Source organism: Atta cephalotes (assembly GCF_000143395.1).
Source record: "Atta cephalotes unplaced genomic scaffold scaffold00053, whole genome shotgun sequence".
NCBI classification, from domain to species: Eukaryota; Metazoa; Arthropoda; class Insecta; order Hymenoptera; family Formicidae; genus Atta; species Atta cephalotes.
The window spans coordinates 686,477-694,489 of record NW_012130117.1 but is presented as its reverse complement, the minus strand read 5'-3'; the positions used below and the strand labels follow the sequence as shown (position 1 = coordinate 694,489).

Genomic DNA, 8,013 nt, shown 5'->3' with positions numbered 1-8,013 from the left:
AACTGGAAATAATAATGGAGACAGCGGCGTCACTTCGTCCGTAATTATCATCGTATATTTCAGTCGTTCTCGTCGCGATATCAACTTTTCCTAAATACATTATCTAGATTTCGCATCGGCGTTAATCTGCCCCGCAGTAAGTAATTAAATTTCCGCGAATGTCATTCCGCGGGGAGTTTATTTAGAGCGGCTATAAAAAATTCTGACTTTTAGTCGCCAGTTTTTATCGGGGAGAGCGACGACGAGTCGGCAGATAAATCCGGCCAAGCGTTTCCTATCCGCGCGCGCGTCCTTTTCGCGAGTTAATGCGCTTTCCGCTGGACGTGCAACCAGGCACGACGTGCGTGTGCCTTCAGAGGACCCACGTCGGTCGTGCCGACGACAGGAACGGTTATCCGATATCAAATTACCGTACGTCGAGCCAAGCTCCTCCGCGATTCAGGGACTCCGAGTCCGCCAATAACTTAATTCCGACACTGACGCAACTCGTGATGGTATAATCTATTCTAATACTGTATTTTGTAAACTTTTAGTATTGAGCACCTTTTTTACTATATAGTACAAAGCGCAAAGACAATATAATGACATCGACATTGTTTAGTTATTAAATATAGACATTGATCACCAATTGATCATCCTATTCGTAATATCTCTAATGATCTTTGTTTGATGATAATATCGCAACAAGCCACGTGGATTGATCATTAAGATAATTTGATATGCAACAGTAATATACTCCTATAATAAAATGTGCGTATTAAATCAATAATCGAATTCATTGTTGCGATGCGAATTGGTTGTTTAGAGCTCGATCGCATCGCGTGTGTGTAACTTCGTATCGTGAGTGGATATTTTCGTGTGATATTTTAATCGTTTATTGATTTTTAGATCCTTATTTAAATATTTTATAACTCTTATTAATGATGGTAACGATGTTATTGTATTGTATTGTTGTTTATTTATTTTTAGCATGTATAACCTGCGCAATGACAATATAACGATATCGTTACTGTCATTAGAATTATTCTCTAAATCTCGTGGAGCAAAATCTCACTCGAAGAGACTGAAAATTTAGCCTTGAAAAAAGATTGAAAATATGGTCAGAGGCGGCGACTTGTCAATTCGCCTGAAGTTGGACAACTTGATCATGGAAGTGGGGGAGGAGAGAGGAGAGGGAGGGAGAGCAAAAATTTTCCAGAACTTATTTAATCTCCATATTAAAATCTCTTTATAATCATACAAAATAATAAGCAATGAAATTATAAATATTTCATAAATATTTATAGTTTAACTTGAAACATACTTAAATTTATAAAATAAAACTGAATGGAAAAATTTAATAAATTTAATCTCGTAGTGCAAACGTTGAACTCCGAATTTTATTTTTTTTTAATGAACTCATTTATAAGTGCATCTAAAGTTTCAGTAATCTCTGAGTGCTCTATAACTGCTGAATATTATACAATATTATCACATACAATATATAAATATGAATTCGTATATTCTGAAACAAATAAAGTTTAGTTGCTAAAATGTGCACGAAAAACTATAGATTAGCGCTCTTCGAGAAAAATACGAACTACAAAAGAGAACTGCGTGAATATTTTATTGGCCGCGCTTGGTTCGCTCAATGTGTGTAATTGAAATTTTAACTGAAATAAAAATTTCAAAAAAATTTAACTATTTTTAGTTTAACACTTGTTATTTTCAAATTGTTCATTATTGTGGAATTCCATACATAAAAAATTCTGATGTGTGGAATACTTCACACACATCTCACAAAAGTCATCGCCCATAAACACGGTCACTCTTGTTTAAGAATAGCAGATTTTCACTGTTCTTAGAGTTTAGAAAAAGATTTACTTTTATGAAATGAAATTTACTCCAAAGGAGTGAGATCTTAATCCCTTTTTGGGATGAAATACCAGGGTAGACGAGTGAGAACTTCACTTCAAAAAAGGGATTGAGATTTCACTCCTTCGGAATAAATCTCATTCTAAAGTAAAAGAATAAATCTCACTTTAAAAAGAATGAAAATCTGCCATTCTTAAACAAGACTGACCATGTTTTCATTGTTTTTTAAAAACAGGCTTTCAGTCTCTTCGAGTGAGATTTCAGAGATTTAGAAAGTATAGAGTAAAGGCCTTATTAATTCGAATTGGAATTATTTAAAGTTTAAGATTTATTAAATTAAGGTTACTATTATAATTTGTTCGTTAAAGATAAATTTGATATAAAAATTGTATTATGTTCTTTGTATACGTTGTGTATACATTTTTTGTATACACATGAGCTCTGAATTTATATGAAAAAATTTTTCATATATGAACATAAATATATATAATTATATGAAATATATAATTATATATAATTATATATAATTATATAATATTTATATGGACATACATTCTTTTTTCTTTCAATTTGTAAGTATACCGTTTAATATAAGAAGAATAATAAATAATAATAAGAAAAAAACTTAAAAAATAATCAAAAGGATAATTATCGCATTGTTTTTTTTTAGCAAAATCAAGTTTAGAAAATATAAATAAAATTGCTCATATATAATTATATCTAATGATTTATATATAATTATGTATAAACAATTTTTAAAAATGTTTCCAAACTTGTTTGTTTTTTAGAAACAATGCGAAGATTATCCTTTTAATAATTTTTGGTTTTCTCATTATTATTATTATTTTTCTTATACTAAATAGTAACTTTATAAAAGAAAGAATTTAGAATGTATGGACATATTTTATATATAATTATATGTATATAAAAAATTTTTTCCTGAGTATACATGATATACATATATAAATATGCATACATATAGATATATATATCAGGTGTCGAGTAGCTTATAGCTCGGTGCGATTGACTCGTCATCTATAGATCCGGATTCAATCTCATCTACACATCCTACAGATGCGATTTTTTACATTTAAGAAACCGAAAATGTTCCATCTGGTGATTAAAAAATCTTTGATCACCAGCGCCGTTCAGATTCGGCGTTAAACTGTAAGTCCTATATATCAGTAGATATATACGGATTCTCCGATTCCCAGGCTGGGAGTTGTCTTCGTCGAATAAATAGGAGAACTCTTTGGCGACCATTTAGCCTTCATTACTTTTACTACGTTCGCTCCGAATGCACGAGCTAGAGCGCTGGCACGAGCTACTCTCCTTAAACGGGAGCATGTAACATGTCTAATAATTCGTGTCTCTTAGCAAAAGCAACTAGCATTTTGTTGCCTTCGAAAAATGACTGTTTCTTAAGAAAAAAAAACGGACATTATTCAAAGGCAACAAAATACAAGTTACTTTTGTTTTTTTGAAATATCGGCGTTTCGTTTGTTTATTGAAGATGAATCTAAGAATAAAAAGAATAAAATATTATTAGAGGAAAAGTCACTAGAATTGCTGAGTTCATTTTAGAAAAATAATAAATCATTTTAAAGGAAATTTAATAAGCATTAAGATACTGTACAATTTAATTCAAATACTATTTTTCCTGAAAAGAAATATAAAGAAAAAAAAATATAAAGAAATATAAGAAGTGAGCAAATCGCAAAGTGTGTTGATTTTATAGTACTTAGACTAAAGATTTAGTCTAAGTACTACTACCTAAATACTACTAATTAAATATTACTAACTTAATTAAAAAATTCTGTTGTGTGATTCCGATGTGGTTCCGCATACGTATATCGTATGCGCTGTCATACAACAGAATTTTTTAACTATATAATCCATTCGAATTTCATTATAATAATTTGAATGTTCACATATATGACGTTTTTTATAAATTTCTGCAACTTACAAGCGTGAATAACTTCACAAAAAAATCTCAAATTTTATTTGCGAAATTTCATATTTTTATCTATAGAATAAGACTGCGTTCAGCGGACTCAACAGTTGAGTGAACACTGCTGTTATTGATGTATTCTTTTAGATCATCAAATCAGCACTTTAGATCTCGAAGAATGCATTAATCGTGCACTCACTCCGCTAAATGTAGTCTATGTCAAAAAAAAAAAAATTAAAAATGACGATGTTTCAAAGGTGCTCGGTTTGACGTAGAATGCCTTATATATAAATATAGAAATTTTTACAAAAATTGGAAAAACTGTTCATTCGTTACTAAAAGGAGTTATGTTTAAAAATTCTTCTAACAACAATAAAAACACAAGACAAGTAAATTAAGCAAGTGAAAAAGAAAAAGGAAGAATATGAAATGGTGAAAAGAAAAGAAGACAATGAACAGTTTTTTGAATTTGATATGTAAACTTGTTGCAATTGGGATACTTTGGACTAGTTTTCAAATGTGACTTAAGGTATGACTGTAAATTAATTTTGTTAGACTAATTCTTTAAATTATATAATAATTTCAGTTCTTGGAAATAATTGTCGTTTTGACTATATTCTTGGAATAACTAACGTCTATTGACTTTTGTAAATCAAAACGACAATTTAATGATGTATACAATTGCAATGAAGCACTTTTTAATTGTCACAATTTACCAGCTTTAATTATTGGAAGGATTGGCATAATATAATATGTATACGAATAAAAATTGAAGATGTTTTGGAATAATTAATCGATACATTATGGAAGAAATCTGAGAGTGTATATCGCTTGATAAATTTCGTTGCAATTTTTTCTGCTCTTTCTGAAATTCTAGTGTATAAACGATGTAGAAAGAACAATGACATTTACAGAAGCGAGTAAGTGTGGTTTAGGCTTCAAACATGTAATTACTAGTGAAGAGTGCAAAAAAGTTTATATAAATAGTTGTCCTTTAATTAATAATGAATATGATGATAACCGCCGAATAATACTTGCGATGCGTTTATTGGGAATTGGCTTAAACGGTATTATTAAATTTTGTGCATTTATTTCCTGCGGCCAATTTTTTAATTATGTTATGATTCTAATAATATTCTAATAATATTTTTTTTTAATAATATTTTTATCGCAACGGAAGCTATTCGTAAGAAATGTATTAAGAAAGCAGGTGAAGATGAGAAGATAATATTTATAGAAAAAGGACAGATGAATTATTGTGTTCGAGGATGGATCGTAAAGAAAGCGGGGATTTTCGTCGCTCTATGGATTAGTTACGTTCATCGGATGGTCCACTGGCAAAATAATCGATGTTCTTATTAAATCGAAATATTGTAAAGCCTGCAATTTTTGAATAAAGAAAAAGGATACTGCAGAATACGAAGAATGGGCTAAATCACAGTGCCCAGCGAATCATGAAGGATTAGTTAAAAACATGGAAGTAGATTCCGCAATCGAGATGTTTTCATGTTCCGAAGATTTCCATAATGTTAAATATATAAATTACATTGTTGATGGGGATAGCAAAACTTTTGAAAGAATTATAGATGCTTATAAAGATGTTACAATTTGTAAAAAAGAGTACATCAATCATGTACAGAAGCGTATTGACATTCGTTTCCGGAATTTAAAGAAGAATACAAAAAGTCTTAGCGAAAAAGACAAGGCAAATTAATCGAACTCACTGTATATTATGGATTGGCCATTTGTCGAATTCCGTCGAAAAAATGCGGAATGACATTTGGGTAACTCTTTATCACAAAGTTTCAACAGATGAAGTGCCGCAACACGATAAATGCCCGAGTGGTACGGATTCGTGATACTCATGGCAGAAAGCAAAGGCCTCGGACAGTTTACATGAATACCAGCATAAAACGCCTCTTTCACAGGAAAGTTTCGAGTTTTGAAGCTAGTATATGAAGATTTGAGCAGGAACGACTCAATCATTGCTTAGGAGGTTTTACGCAGAATAATAATGAAAGCTTCAACTTGACTGTGTGATCGCTTCGGAAACGTCTTTATGTCAAAAAATAGTTGATATTGCCGCAAATATCGCAACTTGTACTTTTAATGACGGATTGTCAAGGATAATGAAAATTATGCAGATATTACAACTGATTGTGAGTCATAACTGTTATAATTTTTGCATCCAGGCTGATGCGCGCTCGCTCACGGATGCTCATAAAGCCTGCACATCTTTCAGGAAAGAGGAAGAGACAGAAAATATCAATGTGGAAAGTTATGTAGTGCAGGCATTCCAGAGTAAAAGTAAATTAAAAATTTCTATAGTTAAATATGAAATAAAGTTACTCAAAACTTTTAAACACGTTTTTCTTGAAACCATATTTTTTTCAATTGGCTTTCAGCATAATTTTAACAAATTTTATTCGGTCCATTTAAAATTTTTACTTTAGTAACTGCTAAACTTTATAGAGAAATACATATGATTTTTTCAATTGGTTAAAAATTTTTTTTGTTACAAATAACTTTTTTACTGAATTTTTTTTAGTGAAAATAAAACTTTATTTGCAAATGTTCACCATTTCTAGAAAAAAATCAATATTTCAATATATACATGTATACTTTTAGCAAATTTAATGTAGATTATAAAAAAAAATTTGCTTTTTCTCTTTAGTGCAGTTCTTCAAGCCGCGGAAGCTCATAAAAAAAACAGTCTCACTTGCAAAGCTTTAATACTGCCATCTTGACGTAAAAAAATAAAAAAAATTTCGTCATGTACATTTTTTTAATGAATAAATTGTAAAAAGTTATCATTAATTTGCGCATTGTTAAACACACTGTACTTTCATTAGTCCATTTCTTTGTTTAAAAATAAAAATTGTTTTTGTATCTTTAAATATGCATTAAAGGCCTTTAAATCAAATTTATATTTATTTATCTAACTATAAAAAATTCTCTTATTCCTCTCTTCCTATGTTTTCGAATAGTAGTGTTTATAGTGGTTTTCTCCACTATCTGATATTTTAGTTCTAATGAACTTTATTTATGATGACGTTGTAGGTGAAGCTCAATGAATGGAATATCAGATTAAGTTTAACCATAAGTTAACCATATAACGAAAAATTAAGATAAGAGTATCAATCTATTGCTAATAATTGCGAGACCCTGCCTCCTGTATCCTGATTATCACATAATCTTAACTACTATTATATAATTTAGATTATTGACTTATACAGATATCAATTCTTTACACATGATTACGGTTTATGATAGTTATCGATCTAATAAAAATCGATTTTCATGATAACATTTGCGAGATAAGATTTAAATCAACTGTTCACAATTAAATTGCGTAATGTCATAATAATGATGACTAGATGTCTCGTCAATGAATCGAATCATTATATGATATTATCGATTTTTCTTCTTATTGTGTCGCCTTTCCGCTGTCCTTACTGCGTTATAAACCATCCGTAAATTCTCCGCATGACCGAGCAATCGTCGCTCGGTCGCCCAGTGACAGATAGTTAGGCGTTACCCAAGCTGGTTACTGATCCTTCAACAAACACAGGCGGACAAACGTTTCCTAATTGTACTGAGAATTGTTTACGTTTACCTCGAGTATCTTCTCACCTTCCTCCGTTCACGGTTATTCCGTGTTTATCGTTGTTGTTCCTTACGCGTATCTGCCATCTCTTCCAGAACAATGAAACGACGAAGATTTTATAGGAATATATATATATATATATATATATATATATATATATATATATCTGGGCATTTAATTAAGCGATTGATGAGCTTTCGTTAGAAGATTCTGTTTTTTTTTTTCATAGCTTTGAGCTCATCTCTCGATGTTACGCTTGTCTCATCGAAAGGATTACTCTCTCCAACACGGGAAACAATGAATCCGCGTAGCGCAATGAGTCATGTACATATATCTCGCGACATATCGGATTAATTTCTAGCCATGCTACAGCGATGTATTTTTCGACATTTTTCGCGATAAAAAACGTACAGTTATTCATGCATTTCCATGTTCCATTAGGCGCATCACGTGCTACAACATCCGATTCCGAGAACAAAGTTGTTACTTTTCCGTTATTATATTTAATAAAAAATTATGAATTTAAAAATGTATCTATAAATGTCGAAAAATTTATTTTAATCCAATTTATACAGTTACTTATTTTTATTCTTCATAAAAT

At 30.7% G+C, this 8,013-nt stretch overlaps 1 pseudogene; it reads left to right on the top strand.

The window, feature by feature from the left end:
* The first annotated feature begins 5,571 nt into the window (after nt 1-5,571).
* Nucleotides 5,572-6,913, top strand: LOC105623121 (annotated as a pseudogene).
* Nucleotides 6,914-8,013: the final 1,100 nt, after the last annotated feature.